The sequence below is a fragment of the Agelaius tricolor genome, unplaced genomic scaffold (genome assembly GCF_023055355.1).
Source record: "Agelaius tricolor isolate 1412-34295 unplaced genomic scaffold, bAgeTri1.0.p SCAF_39, whole genome shotgun sequence".
NCBI classification, from domain to species: domain Eukaryota; kingdom Metazoa; phylum Chordata; class Aves; order Passeriformes; family Icteridae; genus Agelaius; species Agelaius tricolor.
The window spans coordinates 5,381,561-5,404,332 of record NW_027269299.1 but is presented as its reverse complement, the minus strand read 5'-3'; the positions used below and the strand labels follow the sequence as shown (position 1 = coordinate 5,404,332).

Genomic DNA, 22,772 nt, shown 5'->3' with positions numbered 1-22,772 from the left:
GCTGCCGGCATACTGCAGCTAGGAATAATGGTATAGGACTCCGGTTCTATTTTGTTGGTTTTCGGAAACGGGGCCATGATTAAGAGGGACGGCCGGGGGCATTGGTATTGTGCCGCTAGAGGTGAAATTCTTGGACCGGCGCAAGATGGCCTAGAGCGAAAGCATTTGCCAAGAATGTTTTCATTAATCAAGAACCAAAGTCAGAGGTTCGAAAACGATCAGATACCATCGTAGTTCCGACCATAAACGATGCCGACTGGCGATGTGGCGGCGTTATTCCCATGACCCGTCGGGCAGCTCCCGGGAAACCCAAGTCTTTGGGTTCTGGGGGGAGTATGGTTGCAAAGCTGAAACTGAAAGGAATTGACGGAAGGGCACGACCAGGAGTGGAGCCTGCGGCTTAATTTGACTCAACACGGGAAACCTCACCTGGCCCGGACACGGACAGGATTGACAGATTGAGAGCTCTTTCTTCATTCCGTGGGTGGTGGTGCATGGCTGTTCTTAGTTGGTGAAGCGATTTGTCTGGTTAATTCTGATAAGGATCGAGACTCTGGCATGCTAACTAGTTACGCGACCCCGGAGTGGTTGGCGTCCAACTTCTTAGGGGGACAAGCGGCGTTCAGCCACTTGAGATTGAGCAATAACAGGTCTGTGATGCCCATAGATGTCTGGGGCCGCACGCGCGCTACACTGGCTGGCTCAGCTTGTGCCTACCCTCTGCCGGCAGGCGCGGGTATCCTGTTGAACCCCATTGGTGATGGGGATCGGGGATTGCAATTCTTCCTCGTGAACGAGGAATTCCCAGTAAGTGCGGGTCATAAGCTCGCGTTGATTAAGTCCCTGCCCTTTGTACACACTGCCCGTTGCTATTACCGATTGGATGGTTTAGTGAGGTCCTTGGATCGGCCCCGGCAATGTGGCCACGGCCTTGCAGGAGTGTCGAGAAGACGGTTGAACTTGACTATCTAGAGGAAGTAAAATTCGTAACAATTTTTCCGTAGGTGAACCTGCGGAAGGATCATTACCGGTGGGGCTTGGCGCCTGCCGCGTCGTGTTGGGCCGTCCGTCGCACGGGCGTCACTCGCATGCCTGCTTCGTTTGCATGCTCGGCCCCCAGCCGGCGGCCCTGGTCGGCACCGGGGGCCGCACGTCGCAGCCCCAGAGAGAGAGAGACTGGAGGCACACGGCACCTTGGGGCACGGGGGGTCGGAATTGGGAGAGCGGGGAAAAGCCGCTCGGTGCGGCGAAGCGTGTCACGCGCACACGCCATGCGCACCCGCCAACGTGAGCCCGGGCGAGGCTCTCCCCGCGCTACACCACGCGTTGCAGCCGGGCCTAGAAGCATGGCATGCTCACCGCCGTCGTGACGGCTTGCCCAACCGCCCCCCACACCACCCCACCCCACCACGGCCTTGCGCCAGTTTTCCGCCAGTCCATCCCCGCCGTAGAGAGAGCACGCGGCCGCGGGCCCCCGAGCCTCGTGCCGCTGTGGCCGGCACCACCGAACACCAGTCGCCAGTGAGCCGCCTGTGGGCGCCCTGGCGCAGCCCGAGTTCTCCCAAGATCGGCTCTCCTTCGCCTGCCCGCGAGAAAGCCACCTGGGTGCCGGGAGGGAGGGGTGCTTGGCACGGCCCCTCCCGGAGGCGTGCCCGTCCCTTCCATCGCTGTTTCACCCCTCGGCAACCGAGGTGGAAAGGGCGAGGGAGCCGGGTGGCGGGGGCGCCTTCAGGGCTCGGAGGAGGCGGCTCCTACTGAGGGAAACCCCGGGCCCCGAGAAGCACGTGGCGATGGTGGTGGCAGGTGTCGGGCGCGCCCCCGCCGGTGGACGCTCTCCTGAGGGCAGCAGTGGGGGAGGCACCCCAGCAGGGCCATGCAGGTCGTTTCCCTTGCCCCAGGGCCAGGTACCTAGCACTCCGTGCCTTGGTGGTCCCCCCAGTTTTTTTCCCCCGTCATTGTCAAATGCTGCGGGTTTGCTGAAAGGGGCCGGTGGGGCAGGGCAGCGGTTTAAAGACTCGGGCGGCTCGGCGCGGCCCGCCGTGCTGGCGGCCGTGCCGGCGGCAGCGGTGGCAGGTGTGCCAGGCGATGGCCGAGCGGGGTGCCACTGAAGGGTGGGGAGCAGCTACTCCCACTGGTCCCCTGCGCTGGTTGTCCGATCGCCACCGGCCGCGCTCCTCTGTCGTTGTCCCACCGCGCGCCGCAGGGGTCAACCACACTGCACCAAGGAGGGGCTCCGTGCCCCCACCCTCCGCGGCCCGGCCTTGACGGAGAGGCTGCGGCACACGGTCGGCCGCAGGGGCCGACCCGCTCGCCTCGTCGTAACGGGCGGTGCTGGCAGAGAGCGCGCACTCTCTGCCCTTCCTCGGCCGCGGGGTCATGGCCGCCGGGGCCCGCCCACTCTCTCTCTCCTTGGACCGCCGCCGTGGTCTCTGGCGCGTGCGGCGCCGCGTCCAGCGCGTCCGGTGCCTCTCCTCCCCTCGACGGCCTTGTCTCCTCAAACACGCACCGGCAGCGCGGTCATCCGCTGGCCGTCCCCTGGCTCGACCGCCCGCCCACTTGTGGGGGGCGAGTGCTCGGTGGGCCCTCCAGCGGCGGAGGCCCACAAGCACAGGCGACCCCGTGCCGAGCGGTGGCAGCGCCGCTCGACAGGCGTCCCTCTCTGCGGGGACAGTCAGCCAGAAGGCACCCGCCGTCACCCAGCGGCAGTCCCGTCCCGGGCCCTGCTTGTCGCGTCCTCCATTGCCCTTCCCAGCTGCATGTGGGCTGCAGGAAGGCATGCGGGGGCGGCCACGGGGGCGCTTCTCCCCGCCCGGTGTCCGCGTGCAAACAAGGAGAGCGGGCGTTGCCCCCTGGCTCAGTGCTGTGCTGCCTTCTGCCAGGCGCGTGCCCAAGGCAAGGGGCCCCAGCGGTGCGACGCAGCAGTGGCGGTCCTGGGAGTGTGGCCCCAGTGGTGGCAACGGGGTCTGCCGTCTGGCAGGCCTTGGGCACTGGCGATGCTGGCTCGGCTCTCGGTGGCCCCAGCCTCTGGGGCCGGCGGCAGAGCGCGTCCGCCGGGCGCTCATCCGCCCGGCAGGGGAGCGGTTTCGCGGGAGGCGCGCCAGTGGGGGCCGGTCGTTGTCGCGTGCCGTCTCGAGCACGGGGAAGGCCGTGCAGTGGGGAAAGAGAAAAGCCAGCCGCACAGCGGCGCAGCGGCACTCCGCGAGAGCCGCCGTGTGTGGGGGCTGACGGCCGCGTTCCCCCAGCCGCGTGCCGTGTGTTTTGTGCGTGTCGTCCCGTGAAAGTGAGATGCGGGGGGGCTGCCGTGCCCACCCGCATTCCAGCGCGCGCCGCGTGGCCCTCCACGCAGGGGCCGGGCCGTGCCCGGGTGCCTGGTCTGCCTCTGAAGGATGGCGTTTGTGAGGTCGGCGTCTCCCCTCGCGGGGGAGGCGGTCAGGAGCACGGGCTCCCCCACCTCTTGTCCGGCCTTCGGAGCATGGGTTGCTCTAGTTGGTTTTTATTCCCCCTTCTGTTTTTGTGTGCTCATACGGTCAAAACCAGGCGCGCGCCCCCGCGTCCTCGGCGCCAGAGTAACAAAAAAAGGGGCAGCTTGGCGTGAGCGGTGCCCGAAAGGCAGACAACTCTTAGCGGTGGATCACTCGGCTCGTGCGTCGATGAAGGACGCAGCTAGCTGTGAGAATTAATGTGAATTGCAGGACACATTGACCATCGACCATTTGAAGGCACGTGCAGCCCCGGGTCCCTCCCAGGGCTACGCCTGTCTGAGCGTCGCTTGACGATCAGTCGCCATCCAGGGGCCACTCCGGCAGCATGGCTGGGGTCGCCTCTCAGGCCGGTTGCCCGCAGCGGGTGGCGGTGGCGGCGGCGGCGGTGGTGGCGGCAGCAGCGGCGTCCCGCCAGTGCCAGGAGGGAAGGCGGTCAGGGGTTCGGCGAGGGAAGTGTTTCCCTAGGCGGCCTCGATCCCTTCACTGCGGCCCGGCGGGCGTTGTCGTCATCGCAGTCATCGTCGTCGCAGTCATCGTCGTCGCTGCCGCACAGGGCCTTTGTCTGCCCTAAATGCAGACTCGGGGAGCACTCCGTAGCTCCCCGCTCCCGGAGCAAGCCGCTGGGGTGGAGCTCGTCCTCGCCAGGACCGTGCCGTGGATGCGGTGGCGCGGCAGCCTAGGGAGAGTGAGAGACGGCGTCGAAATGTGGTGCTGAGGGCCAAGAGAGGAAGAGAGAGGAGGGCGAGAAGGGGAGGCGAGGCACAGCCTCGCCCCCAGCGTCCCCCCGCACAGGCGGCTGTCTGCGGGTGGGAATTGCGGCGGTACCGTGCCATGCTTCCGAGCGTGCGCGCGTGGCGAGAGCGCCGGGGATGGTTGTTCTGACCATCCTCCCTTCGCCTGCCCCCTCCTCTTCTGTCGCCGTCTCAGGGTGCACCGAGGGGTGCTGTCATTCCTCTCTCTCCCCCCGCCGAGGCCATAGCGCACGCCACCGCCTGGCCGGTCCTCCCACGCGGGGCCGTCTCTGCTGCGCTCCCTTTTTGGTTCTCGTCTCCGGGATGGGGCTCTCCGTCTCCTCGTCACTCGCTCGTGCACACGTGCGCTCTCTCTCTCTGCCTCCCTCCAGGAGTGTGAAGAGGAGGGGGGACGGGCGGCATAGCGGGTGGGGGAGACACGGCAGCCATCGTCGCGCGCGCCCCTGCGCGCGGCGCAGCCGAGCTTTGGCCTTGCAAGCTCAGATCAGACGTGGCGACCCGCTGAATTTAAGCATATTAGTCAGCAGAGGAAAAGAAACTAACGAGGATTCCCTCAGTAACGGCGAGTGAAGAGGGAAGAGCCCAGCGCTAAATCCCCACCCCACGGTGTGGCGCAGGATATGTGGCATACAGAACTCCCCCTCCCCAGCGGCGCTCTCGGGGGACCCAAGTCCTTGTGATCGAGGCCGCAGCCCGCGGACGGTGCGAGGCCGGTAGCAGCCCCCCGGCGCGCCAGGCCCGGGGCTTCTCAGAGTCGGGTTGCTTGGGAATGCAGCCCAAAGCGGGTGGTAAATTCCATCTAAGGCTAAATACCGGCACGAGACCAATAGCCAACAAGTACCGTAAGGGAAAGTTGAAAAGAACTTTAAGAGAGAGTTCAAGAGGGCATGAAACTGTTAAGAGGTAAATGGGTGCGGCCCGCGCAGTCTGCCTGGAGGATTTAACCCGGCGAGTTGCGGTCGGCCAGCACGTGTTCTGCGGATCCTGGCCTCCGCCTCCCCTCCATCCCCTGGGCGAACCCCGTGCATGGGGCGAGCCGGGGGGAGGCAGGCCGGCACAAGGACCCACCCTCGGCCGGCAGCCGGCCCTGGCCGGGCACATTTCCTCCGCAGCGGTGTGCCGCAACCAGCTCCAGGTCGGCTGAGAAGGCCTCTGGTGGGCAGGTTGCCCGGCGCCGCGCGAGCGGCTGCGGGTGTTACAGCCCCCGGGCAGCAGGTCTTGCTGAATCCCGGGGCCGAGGGAGAGGACCGCCGCCGCGCCCTCCTTCCCCCCCGTTGGCGGCGCCGTGGTGGGGGACATCGCTTTTCCCCCGCCCTCCCCCTCCCGGGGGTGGGGGGGTGGGGGCGGCGTCCCCGCAGCGCAGCGTTTCACGCAGAAGTGCAGGGGCTGAGCCTGCTGGCCCCCGGCGCCACAGTCAACCGGGGTAGACTGTCCTCAGTGCGCCCCAACGGCATGGCGCCTCTGGGCCGGGCTTGACGGGGTCCACGACGATGTCGGCTACCCACCTGACCCGTCTTGAAACACAGACCAAGGAGTCTAGCACGTGCGCGAGTCAGGGGCCGTCGTCGAAAGCCCACGGCGCAATGAAGGTGAGGGACGGTGCGCGCCGGCTGAGGTGGGATCCCAGGGCGCGTCATGCCAGGCAGCCCCAGGCGCACCACCGGCCCGTCTCGCCCACCTCCCCCTTGTGGAGCCAGGGAGGTGGAGCGTGAGCGTCCTTGCTAGGACCCAAAAGATGGTGAACTATGCCTGGGCAGGGCAAAGCCAGAGGAAAACTCTGGTGGAGGTCCGTAGCGGTCCTGACGTGCAAATCGGTCGTCCGACCCGGGTCTAGGGGCGAAAGACTAATTGAAACATCTAGTAGCTGGTTCCCTCCGAAGTTTCCCTCAGGATAGCTGGCACTTGGCAATGAGCAGTTTTACCCAGTAAAGCGAATGATTAGAGGTCTTGGGGCCGAAACGATCTCAACCTATTCTCAAACTTTCAATGGGTAAGGGGGCCGGCTCGCTGGCGTGGAGCCGCGCCGTGGAATGTGAGTGCTCAGTGGGCCACTTTTGGTAAGCAGAACTGACGCTGCGGGATGAACTGAACGCCGGGTTAAGGCGCCCGATGCCGACGCTCATCAGAGCCCAGAAAAGGTGTTGGTTGATCTAGACAGCAGGACGGTGGCCATGGAAGTCGGAATCTGCTAAGGAGTGTGTAACAACTCACCTGCCGAATCAACTAGCCCTGAAAATGGATGGCGCTGGAGCGTCAGGCCCTTACCCGGCCGTCACCAGCAGTGCAATGCCCGAGGGGGCTAGGCTGCGACGAGTAGGAGGGCTGGTGCGGTGCGCCTCGAAGCCTGGGACGTGGGCCCAGGTGGAGTTGCCGCAGGTGCAGATCTTGGTGGTAGAAGCAAATATTCAAACGAGAGCTTTGAAGGCCGAAGTGGAGCAGGGTTCCATGTGAACAGCAATTGAACATGGGTCAGTCGGTCCTAAGCGATAGGCGAGCGCCGTTCCAAAAGGGCGGGCGATGGCCTCCATTGCCCTCAGCAAAGGGAGTCGGGTTCAGATCCCCGAATTTGGAGTGGCGGAGATGGGCGCCGCGAGGCACCCAGTGCTGTGACACAACCAATCCCGGAGAAGCCGGCAGGAGCCCCGGGGAGAGTTCTTTTTTCTTTGTGAAGGGCTGGGCGTCCTGGAAAGGGTTCGCCCCGAGAGAGGGGCCCACGCCTTGGAAAGCGTCGTGGTTCTGGCAGCGTCCGGTGAGCTCTTGCTGGCCCGTGAAAATCCGAGGGAGAGGGTGTAAGTCTCGCGCCAGGCTGTACCCATATCCGCAGCAGTTCTCCAAGGTGAACAGCTTCTGGCATGTTGGAACAATGTAGGTAAGGGAAGTCGGCAAGCCAGATCCATAACTTCAGGATAAGGATTGGCTCTAAGGGCTGGGTCGGTCGGGCTGGGTCGCGAAGCGGGGCTGGGTGCATGCCACGGCTGGACAAGGCACCGCGCGCGGGTGAGTGCGCTCCGCCTGGCCTGCCCAGGTGCTTGTGGCGTTTACTCTGGACGTGCGCTGGGCCCTTCCCGTGGATCGCCCCAGCTGCAGCAGGCGCTGCCCGCCCCCCCCCGCCTACCCTCCGCCTTGCTGCGGCCAGCACCCCAGCGGTGGCCGCCGCCGTCGTCATTGCGCGCCGCCGCCCTGTCGGTTCCCGCCGGCGGGGTTCCCGCGGTGCGCGGCCAGCGTGCGCGCGGCCACGGCCGGCGTCAGCCAAGCGGTTCACGCGGGGGAGGGTCCCCGGAGGGGTTCCCCGGGCTGGCGCCCTGCCTTGGCTGGTGCCTAGCAGCCAGCTTAGAACTGGTGCGGACCAGGGGAATCCGACTGTTTAATTAAAACAAAGCATCTCCGAGGCCCAAGGCAGGTGTTGACGCGATGTGATTTCTGCCCAATGCTCTGAATGTCAAAGTGAAGAAATTCAATGAAGCGCGGGTAAACGGCGGGAGTAACTATGACTCTCTTTCTACCTGAAACCTGGCCCCCCGGTTGGACAGGGGCGATGGGTTTGGAGGTGGGCTGAGCACCCATTCCGTTCCCAATGTTGAATCCAGTCATGACTCGGCTATTCCAAATCCGAATCCGTTTCTCGGAGGCGGAAACTGGGGGCGGCCGTTACACCTTACTGGGGTATCGGTGGGCACTCAGACCTCCTGAGATGATTTTGTAACATCTACAACCACCAAATTGACAGAAAATGAATTGGGCTTGCTGGTGAATTTTTCTTTAGAACTGTATAGGTCAGATCTGCAGGAGCATGTACAGGGGGTGGTTCATTTTTCTGTTAATGGGGGGGTGTTGAACGGGTTTCCTGAGGTGTTTGAACAGCCTACACCACAACTGAGTGAGGGGGACGACTTAAATCCTAGTCCCCCTAAGGACGATGATCAGAATGTACTTGAGAAGGGAGGCAGTGGGAAGGGGGAAGAGGGTACACCAGAGGCATTGCCTCCAGTGCCTGAGGTCCGCAGTGAACAAGCACCGGATGACATCGTGAAGGTGACTGTTCCTGACAAAAATCCACCATGTCCTTGCTGTGGTACCCAGGTCAACTCGATGTTGGCCCTAATTGAACACCTTAAGGGGTCTCACGGGAGGAAGAGGGTGTGCTTTCGGTGTGCCTAGTGTGGGAGGGAGGATTTTAACCATCACAGTACTGTTTGTCATTTTGCAAAGTGCAAGGGTCCGAAGGATGCGGGACCTCCAGTGGGAGAGTGGATATGTGAGGTATGCAGTAGAGATTTTATGACTAAAATTGGCCTAGGACAACACAAAAGATTGGCACATCCACTGGTTAGAAACCAGGAGAGGATTGATGCTTCCCAACCGAAAGAAACATCAAACCGAGGAGCCCACAAAAGATGCTGGACAAAGGAGGAGGAAGAGCTACTTGTCAAGCTGCAGGTACAGTTCGAGAGTCACAAAAACATTAATAAGCTCATAGCGGAACACTTAACAAGCAAAACAGCTAAGCAGATTAGTGATAAAAGGAGAATGCTGCTCAGGAAGAATGGAGTGGGTGGGGGAGCAGCTGGGAAGTTGAAATCAGAACCTGGGTCAAGTCATCAATCCCAGGCAGGAACTGTGAACAATCGACTTGGGGGGAACCACCAGCCGGGAGGACCAGCTGCTGGGAAGGGAACAATAGGGACATCTGGACACACCTTGATAGGGATAATGGTCCCTGGGAAACCGTTGGCCAGCAGAGGGTGGGGCGACTGCAGGCTCATTATCAGAAAAGGATCAAAGAACGTTTATTAGATGGGACAATTAACAACTTCCCCAGAGCTTTTGAACAGTTATTAGAAGGCCAAAAGGTGCGACCACTGCTCAATCAGACAGCACAGGACTGCTTTGGTTGCCTGGAATCAGTGAGCCAAATAAGAACAGCGCTCTGGGGGAAAAGCAAAAAGGAAACTCGGGAGGAGCAGCCAAGAAAACAGTTTCAGAAGTGGATGAAGGACAGAGCGATCAAAAGAGGTAACTACCTCCGCTTTCAGCGTTTATTCCATCTAGATGGGGAAATTAGCGAAGATCATTTTGGACGACATCGAATGTCTGTCCTGTGATATATCACCCAGTGAAATTTATTCGGTATTCAAGGCCAGATGGGAAACACCTGGACAGTTTGGTGTGAGACTTGAGAGTCTTTGGAGACTTTGAAATTAAAGGGAAGGCCCACCATAAGGCCTTCAGGGACTTAATTACGGCCAAAGAAATTGAAAAGAATGTGCGGGAAATGAGCAAGGGCTCGGCGCCAGGTCCAGATGGGATTGCCCTTGGGGACATCAGGAAGATGGATCCCGGGTATACCCGGACTGCTGAGCTCTTCAACCTGTGGCTAACATCTGGTGACATCCCGGACATGGTGAGGGGGTGCAGGACTGTTTTGATCCCCAAATCCACAAAACCAGAGTGCCTAAAAGACATCAGCAACTGGAGACCCATCACAATTGGTTCCATCTTGCTGAGGCTGTTCTCCAGGATCGTGATGGCGAGGATGACTAAGGCGTGCCCCCTCAACCCAAGGCAGAGAGGTTTCATCAGTGCGGCAGGATGTTCTGAGAACCTGAAGCTCCTACAAACTATAATTCGGACTGCCAAAAATGAACATAGACCACTGGGTGTTATATTCGTGGACATTGCAAAGGCTTTTGACCCCGTGAGCCACCAGCACATCTTACTGTTTTACAGCAACGGAGAGTGGATCCCCATGTCGTCGGACTGGTGGACAATATGTACAAGGACATCAGTACCGTCAAGAAGAACACAGATCCAGGTTGGAGTGAAGCAGGGTGATCCGCTGTCACCCCTTCTATTCAACATGGCAATGGACCCCTTGCTGTGCAAGCTGGAAGAGAGTGGCAAAGGATTCCATCGTGGAGAGCGTACGATAACTGCCATGGCATTCGCTGACGATCTGGTCTTGTTGAGCGACTCCTGGGAGAACATGAACGTGAACATCAAGATTCTGGAGACCTTTTGCGATCTCACAGGTCTCAAAACGCAGGGACAAAAGTGCCACGGCTTCTACATCAAGCCCACAAAAGACTCCTACACTGTCAACAACTGCACTGCATGGAGCATCAGCGGCACACCCCTGAACATGATTAACCCCGGGGAATCGGAGAAATACCTCGGCCTGCAGATCGACCCCTGGACTGGGTTTGCAAAAACCGACCTTTCCGCAAAACTAGACGTCTGGCTCGAATGCGTTGACCAAGCCCCACTTAAACCTCTGCAAAAACTTGACATCCTCAAAACATAACCATTCCTTGACTGACCTACCTGGCTGACCACACAGAGATGAAAGCAGGGGCCCTTGAAGCCCTTGACCTGAAGATCCGAACAGCGGTTAAGGACTGGATGCACCTACCTCCATGCACGGGTGATGCCATCTTGTACTCGAGCACGAGGGATGGCGGTTTGGGCGTCATCAAATTGGCAGGACTGATTCCCAGTGTGCAGGCCCAGAGACTGCATTGCATTGCACAGTCTCCGGACGAGACGATGAAGACCTTCCTGGAGAAAGCTGAGATGGAGAAGATGTATGAGAAACTATGGATTCAAGCTGGAGGGAAGAGAGCGGCGATGCTGTCAATTTGGGATGCACTACCAGCGTCTGTACCACCCGCGACTGCAGAAACACTTTTGGAGTGGGAAGCACCGAACCCTAAAAGTAAGTTCCCCAAACCATGTGATTGGAGGAGAAAGGAGTTTAAAAAGTGGACAAAATTGGAATCCCAAGGCCGTGGAGTTAAAAATTTTAAGGGGGACACAATTAGTAATAATTGGCTTCAATATTATAGACGTATACCTCACAGGAAACTCCTCACGGCTTTACAGCTCAGGGCCAATGTTTATCCCACGAGGGAATTTCTCGCGCGGGGGAGGGGAGATAACTGTGTTAAGTTTTGTAGACACTGCGAGGCGGACCTTGAGATCCGTGGCCACATCATCGGCTTCTGCCCAGTGACGAAGGACGCCAGAATCAAGAGGCACAATCACATTGGCGAGAGGCTTATTGAGGAGGCAAAAAAGAGAGACTGGGTGGTGTTCAAGGAGCTGCACATAAGGGATGCCACCAAGGAACTTTACAAACCGGACCTGATATTCATGAAAGAGGACCATGCACTTGTTGTGGATGTGACAGTACGTTTCGAGTCAACAAAGATGGCACTGGAGGAAGCTGCCGTGGAGAAGGTGAACAAGTACAAACATTTGGAAACCGAAGTGCGGAGCCTCACCAACGCTAAGGACGTTGTTTTTATGGGTTTTCCCCTTGGAGCGCGGGGGAAGTGGTACAAGGGGAACTTTGAACTTTTTGGACACTCTTGGACTTCCCAGATCGAGGCAGATCACTGTTGCAAGGACTTTATCCATGGACGCGCTCATCTCATCTGTGGACATTGTACATATGTTTGCCACTAGAGCTAGGAAATCAAATGTATAGGATAGACATTTTTGTATTTTTGTACCTTGTACCTCTTGGTTTTTGCATTTTACTATTTTGTATCTTGGGGGGATCTTTTGTAGCAGTGTTGATTTATAGATGTATGCTTATTACTTTTATATTTTAATAAACTAGACGCTAGCTAGGTTCGCAAGGCAGCCACAAGCCAGTTAGGTAGCTCATAGTGGGTAGGGACAGGAACTTTAATTCCCAACGCGTCAAATACCACCTGAGTCGAATCAATCCTACTGGACTTGTACCGCTTAACCGGATTTGTCCAAGGTGGACGTGCCACCTTTACCCGGAAAAGGGACATATATTATTTATATGTGTTTGATCTCTAGCCAAATGCCTCGTCATCTAATTAGTGACACGCATGAATGGATGAACAAGATTCCCACTGTCCCTACCTACTATCCAGCGAAACCACAGCCAAGGGAACAGGCTTGTCGGAATCAGCAGGGAAAGAAGACCCTGTTGAGCTTGACTCTAGTCTGGCGCTGTGAAGAGACATGAGAGGTGTAGAATAAGTGGGAGGCCGGGCGCACGCTCAGCGGTGCGGGGCAACCCGCCCACTGGCATCCCGGCCGTCGGTGAAATACCACTACTCTGATCGTTTTTTCACTTACCCGGTGAGGCGGGGGGGTGAGCCCCAAGGGGGGCTCTCGCTTCTGGCGCCAAGCGGCCGGCACGCGTCGGCCGCGACCCGCTCCAGGGTCAGCGTCAGGTGGGGAGTTTGACTGGGGCGGTACACCTGTCAAAGCGTAACGCAGGTGTCCTAAGGCGAGCTCAGGGAGGATGGAAACCCCCTGCGGAGCAGAAGGGCAAAAGCTGGCTTGATCTTGATTTTCAGTACGAATACAGACTGTGAAAGCGGGGCCTCACGATCCTTCTGGCTTTTTGGGTTTTAAGCAGGAGGTGTCAGAAAAGTTAACCCTGTGGGATAACTGGCTTGTGGCGGCCAAGCGTTCATAGCGACGTCGCTTTTTGATCCTTCGATGTCGGCTCTTCCTATCATTGTGAAGCAGAATTCACCAAGCGTTGGATTGTTCACCCACTAGTTAGTTTTACCCTACTGATGATGTGTTGTTGCAATAGTAATCCTGCTCAGTACAAGAGGAACCGCAGGTTCAGACCCCTGGTGCGCGCGCTTGGCTGAGGAGCCTCTGGCGCGAGGCTACCATCTGTGGGCTTATGACTGAACGCCTCTAAGTCAGAATCCCGCCTAGATGTAGCGATACCATAGTGCTGCTGGCGCCTCAGTGGGCTCGCGATAGCTGCCCGCGGGCGGGCCCGGTGAGGAGTGCCGCTCGTGGTTGGGAGCGGAGGGGTGGACGGATGCGGCGCCACCTCTCCCCCGTCGTGTACCGCATGATCGTGGGGCACCCAGCGCTAAATCATTCATGGACGACCTGATTCTGGGTCAGGGTTTCGTACGTAGCAGAGCAGCTCCCTCACTGCGATCTATTGAAATCAGCCCTCAACACAAGCTTTTGTCGCTGTCGAACACGCGAGCGGCCGGCCAGCCCACCGCGCTGGCGTGCGGGCTGTGCGCGGTCAGCTTCCTCCTCTTTCGATCTCTCTCTGTCGGTGGGCTGGGGCGAACAGGGGGCCTGGTAGTGCCCGGCGCGCCGGGCGCCTGCGCTGGCGCGGTCTGCCTTGGCGCTCTCCTCCACGCGGGTCTCAGGCCCGATACGCGGGGTCCGGGGGCTGGGCACCGAGTGAAGGGCCGCATGCTGCCAGCGCGGGCACGCTCCAGGCGCCCGTGCCGAAAGAGAGAGTGGCCCCGCCCCACCCCACCCCTGCTACAGCCACGCGCGGGTTCGACTTCCCTCCGCGCGGGTCCCAGGCCCGACACACGGGGCAGGGGCTTGGCCGCGCAGGCAGTGGCAGCAGCGGTCATCATCGGCGGGTCTCCCCGAGGCCCTCCGCATGTGCGGGCACGTGGTGCGGGCGGGGGGGGTAACCCGCTTGGTGCCATCTCCGGTGGCGGGGGTAGACCTGTTGTCCACCGCTGGCCTTTGCCTAGGGCAGCCCAGGCCTTGGGGTAGACCTCTTGTCCGCGGCCGGCCTTGGCCCGCGGCCACCTGTTTTCCCAGGCAGAACCTCGCCTACAGCAGCCCAGCCCCTGGGTAGACCTGTTGTCCCCGGGCCGGCCTTCGCCCAAGGCAGCCCAGGCACTGCACAGACCTGTCGTCCGCGGCTGGCCTTAGGCCACGGCCGCCTGGGCACCCCGGGGTAGACCCGTTGTCCCAGGCCCTTGGGTGGACCTGTTGTCCCGGATCGGCCTTTGCCTATGGTAGCCCGGCCCTTGGGGTAGACCTGGTGTCCCGGGCCCCAGGGTAGACCTGTTGTCCCAGGCCCTGGGGTAGACCTGTTGTCCCAGCCCGGCATTGGCCCACGGCTGCCTGGGCGCGCCCCCCCCCCCCCCCCATGCCGGGGTAGACCTGTTGTCCCAGGCCCTTGGGTAGACCTGATGTCCCAGGCCCCTTGGGTAGGCCTGATGTCCGAGGCCCCTTGGGGTAGACCTGTGTTCCCAGGCCCCTTGGGGTAGACCTGTTGTCCCGGGCCGGCCCTCGCCTATGGCAGCCTGGGCCCATTGGGTAGACCTGTTGTGCCTGGGCCGGCCTTCGACTAAGGCAGCCCAGCCACTGGGTAGACCTGTTGTCCCAGGCCCTTGGGTAGACCTGTTGTCCCAGGCCCCTTGGGGTAGACCTGTTTTCCTAGGCACTGGGGTAGACCTGATGTCCTAGGCCCCCGGGGCAGACCTGATTTCTGAGGCACAGGGGTTAACCTGTTGTCCAAGGCCCGGGGGAGACCTGTGTTCCCAAGCTCCTTTGCCCTTGGCAGATGCCTTCACTGGAATCGCTCACGGCTGGCTTCGGAGCACACTCAAGTTGGCTCTTCTAAAACCCGGGCTCCTTTTCCCCTTCAGCGTGCTCAGCACGCCCTTTAACTCCACGCCGCTGTGCAGCTGGAGCAGCGGGACAGGGACCTTTGCAGCCTGAGCTGCCCTTGTTCCTCTCTGTCCGTGCACGGAACACAGCGGGGAAGAGAACGGCAGCAGGGCCCTGCATGTCCCCGGGCTCCGGTTTTGCGCCGCTTCAGCTGCACGGAGATGCAGGTAAAGTGAAAAACACAAACAGTTTATTAAGGGAAAGCGAAGCGAAGGGGTGAGCTGGGAGGTAAAAAAGGGCATGGGCAGGGCCTGAGGGCTGCAGGGAAGGAGCTGCCAACAGGGAGGGAGATGGCAGGAGCTGCTGGAGCTTCACACAGGCTCAGCTGTGAGCAGCCAGAGCCATGCCTGGAGCTGCAGGCAGTCCCAACTGGAAATCATCGAAGGAGGCCGGTACAGGTACATCTGGTCCAGGAGACAAACGAAGTTCTGCAGATCTTCTTTGGAATTTCATCTGAATCCATGTGTTCATGCAGGATGGCCTCTCGTCTTCCCTGAGGGCTTGAAGAGCTGGAAGAGAGAGGAACAGAGCCACGGTCAGAAAGCAAATGGAGGGAATCCAAGGAAAGCCTCCTGCCAGGGCCATGCCGGCCGGCTCTCGCCATGGCCAGGAGGGAGCAGGAGACAAGGGCTTTGGGCGGAAGGTGCTGGCCACGGATCCGCCACGTGTCCCCGAAAGGTCTCTGGGCTGTGCCCCCGCCGCCCCTGGTGCGCACAGGGAGCAGAGCCCTGGGCAGCCCGGTGACGGATTGTAGCTGCGGGGCCGGGATTTGCAGCTGCTGCCTCCCCTTCCCCGGGCGGTACTCGCTGCCACACGGCTGCCCTGACTCACCCTGACTGAGGACCTGGAGCTCCTCGTTCTGCCCCATCATGAGCACTCCGGCCACCCCTGTTAAGACAGAGCATGTGGCGGCGCCAGGCGGCACAGCTGCCCTCATGCCAGGCAGGGCTTGTTCCGGGCCCCTGCCGCACGCTGCCGGCCGAGGGCACGGCTGCGGGAGGGCGGCGGCAGCGCCCAGGGTGGGCGGGGCTGCAGTGGCCCGGGCGCGGCTCCCGCTGTAGCCGGGGCAGCGGCCGGGCCGGGAGTCGGGGAGGGGCGCCGGGCTGCTGGCTCACCGAGGAACCTGACGGCCGCCTCTCGTAGGGGCCTCTGTGGGCTCTGCAGGTGCGGCAGGGCCCAGTGCAGGTGCTCGGCCGCTCGGCTCTCGTCCTGCAGCAGCTGTGGGGAGCGGCGGCAGGGAAGGCTCGGCGCGGGCTCTGCCCCTCGGCCGGGCGCTCCCTGCACCCGGCACCGGCCCAGCCGGCGCGCACGGCCCAGGGCAGCGAGTGGCGTGGGGGGCGCAGCTGCCAGCCCCCCGCACTGAGCACCGGGGGCAGGGGTGGCCTCTCCAATCTAGCCTGCGGCTGGGGCTCCTGGGCTGTCCTTACCAGGCTCTCGGCCAACTTCATCCACCGCTTCTTCCTCAGCGGCTCCTCCAGATCCCTCCTCCTCAGGAAGCGTGTGGCACAAAGCAGGGTTTCGCCTGACGCCTGCAGAGCAGCAGAGAGCCACAGGTGGCACCAGAGCCCAGGTGAGTCACACGGCAGCCGGCTCCCTGTGCCAAGGCCAGGGGAGGCTGGAGCCCGCCAGGCGCCGGAGCAGGAGGCGGCCCAGCCCCCGGCCAGGGATGCGGCAGCATCACACCAAACCTCACCTCGGCCACATGCACATCCTCGTGGTGCCAGCGCAAGAACAGAGGGAGCAGGCTCTGGCTCACAACTGTCCTGAGAGCATTTTCCCTCTCTTCCACTCCCAGCTCCAACACCTTGCCCAAGAGCTTAATGGAGAGCAGCTGCACATGGCTGTTGTCCTGGAGGAAAGGAAAAGTCCTAAGCACCAACTACTCCAGGCCCACTGGGGCAAAGGCCCTAAAATGAACAGGGCACAAAGTTTCCAGGCAGGCAGCGTCCAGTGCCCTTGGCTGGGGGCGCAGAGCCTTACATTCTCAAAGTGTGGCAGGAGGGACTCAGCCAGCTTCAGGGCGGTGGTGCTGGGTATTGCGAGGTCTTTGTCCTGGAGCACATGCGTGAGCACAGAGAGGCTCATCCCGACCATCTCTGAATCTGCATGGGCCAGCAGCTCCAGCAGGTGTTGATAGAGGCCACGTATTCCTCTGGCCTGTGTGCAAGACCAGGCTGTGCTGTGAAGCTGTGACTGGCTGCAGCACCAACAGCTGCTTGGGGCACTGGGGCAGCTGAAGCGGGAGTCGGGAGAGCTGGCAGCAGCTGCCTCTGCTGCCAAAGCCCAGCCAAGCCCAAAGGTCTGCCTTCCCCAGCCCCACACTGCCAGCGCGGCTTCAGCCACTGCCCCCTTCTCACCAGCGAGGGCTCCTTGCTGAGCACCATGAGGCCTCTGAGCTCCAGGCGCAGCCTGTCCCTGTGCTGGCTCGGCAGGTGCCGGGATAGCACCCACAGGGCACTGGGACCGTGTTTGCTCAGGTCCAGACACTCCAGGAGCTGAAAGGCACAGGGCAGTGGCAGGGGAGCAGGCCGGCTCCAGGCAGCAGCAGCGGGCGCGGGCAGCCTCCCAGGCGGCTGCAGCTACCAGAGGCCAGAGAGCTGGGAGGCAGCTCAGCCAGGCAGCGCTGGCCATCAGGCTCACCTCCACAAAGAATGCCAGGGCAGGCAGATGCCAGCGGGGCTGCTTCCCGACCAGCAGGCTGAGCAGGTGCGAGGCCATGTGGGGACACAAGGGGGTCAAGCCACAGCGTATCTCCCTGGCAGGGGAAAAAGGCACCAAGGCCCTGAGCTGGGCGGACAGACCTCTCCCAGGAGTGACTCACAGAGGTCCCATCTTTCCCCAGCACTCTGCAAGGGGACATGGGCCCCTTGAGTGGCGGCTGCTGCTGGGCATCCTCCTCTCCCGGCCCTTTGCAGTCTGCTCGGCCCTCCCTCGGTGACGAGGCCCTCTCGCTTACAAGCCCCGGGGACTGTGTGGGGCACTCCGGGCACGGGGCACAAATGGTGGCGGTGGCGGCGGGGAGTAGGGGATCTCACCTGGCCAGCAGGCCCGCTGCATAGTGCTGGGTGTGGGCACAGAGCAGGGTGTCCCAGAGCTGCTTGTGCTCCAGAGCCAGCAGGTTCTTGCCAAAGCCCAGTCGGCAGAGCAGAGCCTTCATGGTCTGCACTGCAAACCTGTGTGCCAAGCCAAGGCCAGGTCACTCTGGGAGCACTGGCCCTGGCCACAAGGGCGTGGGAAGGACAGGGCGACTGGCACCTGTTGGGCTGGCTGGGAAGGTCGTGTTCCTCCTTGCATGCTCTCCAGAAGAGCTGGGTCTCCACATCCTCTGGCCTCTGCTCTGTGGTGGTGAAAATTTGCAAGAGCAGAGCCACCAACAGGTGTGGAGAATGAAGGAGGATTGCGTAGTGCCACTCGGGCATGCTTGCAATCCTCCACAGCACCAGAGTTGCCTGCAAGAGACAAAGCGCCCTGAGGCAGTGCTCAGTGCGGAGGTGTCCATGAGGCAGGGCCGGGGGTGAGAGGCAGGGGGAGCACCCGGCCTGCTGGCCCTAGCCCAGCTTTCAGCCCAGGCAGGGAGCTGCAGGCTGGGGAGAGCATGGAGAGCTTCTGAGAAGGCGACCTGGAGGGCCAGCATAGGCCAGCTCCAGAAACTCACAGCCAGGGCAAGGACGGCCTCGTTGTCTCCACTGCAGAGGGAGCTGCCGTATGGTGGCTGCTCCTCTATGGCAGAGAGCAGCGCTGGAAGCACCTCCTCCATGGCTACCTCCGAGGTGCCCATGGCTCTCCACAGCAGCACGGCGGCTCTGTGGGACCAGAGCTGTGCGTCAGTACCGTGCCCCGTGCAGCTGCGTGGGGCCGGGCGGGAGCATGGCAGCAGGCTCAGGAAACAGAGGGGCCCGAGGGTGCCGGTGCTCTCCGCCCGTCTGGCAGACCCCGCCGGACAGGCTGTACAGGGCCAGGGGGCCTACGGGCCGGTGAGCACCGAGCCATCGAGGCACTTGTGCCCCGTACCCGTCACACGTTGGGGCACAGCGCAGGAGGCTCATCACCACGTGGGCAGGGTGTTCTTCGGTGAGGCTGACAATGGCCATTTGCAGCCCGGCGTCCACAGACTCACAGGACGTGAGTCTCTGCAGCATGGCACTCACCGCGGCTTGCACCTGGAGGAAGCAGCATGGGGAAGACTTGGAGTGCTGTCCAAGGGAGCAACTTGCCCAGCTTCCCCCAAGAAGTGCTCGCCCACTGGGATGGGGCTGAGGGGGCCCAGTGGACATGGCTTGAGGGGCCACGTGATCCTGAGAGGCCTTCAGCCCTGGCCCCAGGCTGCTGCAGAGAATAAAAACCCTTCTGGAAAAACTCCAGAGTGGCTCCAGGACTCACAGTGAGTGTGGGCATGGCCTCAGTCTCTGGGATGCCCTGGCTGATGGTGCTGCTGGTGGCCATGCCCTCCGCCAGGGCCATGTCAGCCTCCTCCCAGCCCTCGTCAGTTTCCCAGTCAGAGCTGGCAGCCAGGTCAGAGGACGCTGTGCTGGAAGCAGCCTCTGCCCGCAGCTCGCTGGGCCTGGGGTCGGGCTCGGCCATGCCCTCGGGCGCGGGGCCGGGCTTGGCCGTGCCCTTGGGTGCGGGGCTGCTGGTCTTAGTGCGCCGTAGGCGCAGGAACCTCCGCAGTGTCTGCAACAGAAGGAAGGGCGGGAAGAAGAGAGGGACGTTCCATGGTCTGCTCCAACGCGGGGCCCGGCTGAGCAGTGCCAGCAGGCCCGGCCCAGGTGGGGATGGCCGCAGGTACCTGCGCTGCTCTGTGGAAGTGGCCATGGGTGGGCTCCTGCTCTTGAGTCCGGTCCCTGGCTGCATCTGCCAAAGAGCAAGCGCAGCCAGAGCTGAGGGGCTGCGGGAGAGGCGGGAGAACACAGCCCAGCCCTGCGCTCTCCAGGCAGGTACAGCCCCCCAAGCGCCCGGGGCACGGAGCACGGCCAACGGGGAGGCAGCCCCAGCCCCTGTCCCATCCTGTCCATGGGCGTGTCAACAGGGATGGGATGGGATGGGATGGGATGGGATGGGATGGGATGGGATGGGATGGGATGGGATGGGATGGGATGGGATGGGGCCAGGCCGGCTGCAGGCACCGGCCCTGCGGCCCGGCTCTGCCACTCACCGTCCTGCAGCGGCTGCAACTGCTCCGGCTCTGCAGGCTGCTGCGCTGGGGCAGCTGCAGGGCCTTTGCTTTTCTTGCCCCGAAGCCCCTTGAACAGGCTGAGCAGTCTGCCCGCCATCCCGCTCTCTGACCTCGAGGGCACTTTCAAATGCCTCGGCCAAGGCCAGAGTCAGCGAATGCTGCAGTTGTGCCTTGCGGGCACCTGCAACAGAGGAGCCTCAGGAAGGCTACAGGACAGCAATTCCTGCACTCAAGGTCTCCTGTCACAATGACAGGAGACTCCTGGTGAATGATGGAGGTCACCAAGTCCCACGGCCTGGCCACGAGGGCACCGGCCGCAGGGATGGGAGATGACTCGGAAAAGCTCTGAGTCACTGAATCCCGAGGTCTGGCTGTGAGGCCAGCCACAGGAGGAACGTCTCGGAAGAGCTCTGGGTCAGCAACCAACGAGCCGGCTGTGTGGGGACACCTCACAGCTCCGCTCTGTCACCTCCTGTCCCGTCGCGTGCACCGAGCACTGTGGCGTGGCTGCGCCGTGCCAGCCCCTATGTCAGCGTGTGTCACAAAGGGCTGCTCAGACACGCTGTCCCTTTCAGTTCCACGGTCACCCCACTGCACCGTGTCACAAAGGGACATGCTGCCACGTGCCCCAGGGCCACCCCCTCTCCACCCTAGGTGCCCCCGCTTGGAAGGAATCCATTGCCCCGAGTGTCTAACACAGCCCTGGACACACCACTACCCACCAAGTGCTCAGGGAAGGACTCTCCACGGTGCCCGCACAGCCCAGCTTGGTGCCAGCCCTGGAGCAGAGCAGCTTCCAGCAAGCAAGAGGCAAACGCCTCTTGCCAAGAGTTCAAAGACAGCAGATAGGGAAGATGGCATCAATGTGTGCATAAAGGCCTTTGAATTCACAGCTCTCTGAGAGGCATTTGGGGCTCTCGGCTGGACAGAGATGATCCCTCTCTGTCCTGTGCTCAGAAGGGGGGAACACACCCTGCCGCCACTGGTGCTTGGCTTGGTCTCTGCAGACCCAGGCAGATGCCAAAGCTGCTCCTCACAGCCTTCTCCCTCGCCACGCCCCTCTGCCAAGTGCAAGGGGCCTCAAGGACAAAAGGGGGGCAGGGAGCCAAAGGGAGACAGCTGCACCTACCTCACTGGGGGCTCCTGGGGAAGCACTTTGCTTGAGAAGCAAGCCCCTCTCTTCCAAAGGCATTTCCCCAAATGTCTCCATTTCCCCAAATATGTCCATTTCCCGGCCAACACCAACACACACTTAGGAAACCCTGGCAAGGCTGAATTACTTCTGCACCTTGTAGCACAGGCACTGCACAGATCGAGCTCACCTTCCTTCTCCCGAGTCTGTTTCCTCGTGTCCCTTGTGGCACGCAGCCCCAGGCCCCCTAGAAACAAGAGGTGTCCGCTGCCCGTTCAAGTGCCTGAACTCCTGCCTGCACTCACGGCAGCAAAACCAGGCTGTTCCCAGCCAGGGAGCAGAGCCCTGTTCCCACAGGAGGCTCTCGTGAGCCCCTTCCCCACTGTGCACGCAGCACTTCTGCCTGCCTGCCCAGAACGCTCTTGCCACAGCAGAGCACAAGCTGGCCGGCTCTGGGCTCAGCACAGCCCAGACACAGGCGCAGGAAGACACAGCGGCTGTTTTGCAGCTGTGCCCCAGAGGGACGGGAAAGGGCCCCTGCCTCTGGTCTCACTTGGTTGGGTTTCTGGCTGGGTCTGAGGAAGGGGCTGCCTGATTCCCCGCTTCTGGGGAGACCAGAGCTGCCGGAAGCGCGCCCAGCGTGCAGGCGCTGCCTGACAGCGCTGCGGCCGCTGGGATGGTCGCGCTCCCGAGTCGCAGCCACTCCGTGTGACCGCGGTCACAAGGGTTTTCAGGATGAAGAAGAGACGAGAATGTTGACTCCATGATCAGAAGGCTTGATTTATTATTTTATGATATATGTTACATTAAGACTATACTAAAAAGAAATAGAAAGGAATAGGTTTCTTCAGAAGCTAGCTAAGCTAAGAATAGACAAGAATGAATAACAAAGATCTGTGTCTCAGACAGAGAGCAAGAGCCAGCTCTGCCATGAGTGGTCAGTAAATCCAAGCATCCACAGGAGACCAATCCCAGGTCTACCTGTTGCATTCCACAGCAGCAGATAACCATTGTTTACTTTTGGTTGATGAAACTGCAGCTTCTCACAAGGAAAAATCCTAAGAAAGGATTTTTCATGAAAGAAGTCTGCGACAGGGAACATAGGAATAAGTAACTAGAAATATAGAGGGGGAAGGAGAACATCTAATTCAAGCAGATAGGAGATTCACTTAAATCTATTATAAGGGTTTTGTTTGCAGGACTGGATCCTTGAATGCTCCCACAACCCATATATCCCAGGTTGTTTTAGAAAAAGCAGCCAATCATCAATCAGATCAGCAACTCTCAAGGAATCTTACAATAATGAGATCCAAGTGGCAATGGTACCTCTATGTGATCTTATTTTCAAGATTAACCAGCAGAGGGCAGACTGATTCAGAATACTACCCTTACCAGCCATTTAAGTGGGTTCTACACCATCTTTCAGACGAAATTGTTATCAAAGAAACTATTACATCAACCGACCCATCTTTTGAATTTAGATTAAAGGACATTTTTCCCCTACGACTGGGATTTCCTCGTTTTGGAGAACAAGCACTGCACCAAACCTATTGGTGTCCTGCTTCTAACCCAGGCAAAAGTTACTGTAATTATCCTGGGTACGGGTACTGCGGATATTGGGGTTGTGAGACCATTGTAACAAGTAATAGAGGGCAACCACAGCAACCTGATAAGTTCCTGCAAGCCAAGTACGCTCCCCATGGCTGTCGCGAACCACTGTTCGATAGTAGCAAACAGATATATACGCCCCGGGATGGGAGAAAGCACACTTGCACGGGTTATACTATGAC

General features: G+C 60.6%; 1 non-coding gene and 1 pseudogene across 1 annotated transcript; both read left to right on the top strand.

The window, feature by feature from the left end:
* The first annotated feature begins 3,615 nt into the window (after positions 1-3,615).
* Positions 3,616-3,768, top strand: LOC139603562 (5.8S ribosomal RNA). Its single transcript, XR_011683719.1, has one exon. It is a non-coding gene; the product is annotated as a 5.8S ribosomal RNA (ribosomal RNA).
* Positions 3,769-4,708: 940 nt separating this feature from the next.
* Positions 4,709-13,217, top strand: LOC139603549 (28S ribosomal RNA; annotated as a pseudogene).
* The last annotated feature ends 9,555 nt before the right edge of the window (positions 13,218-22,772 follow it).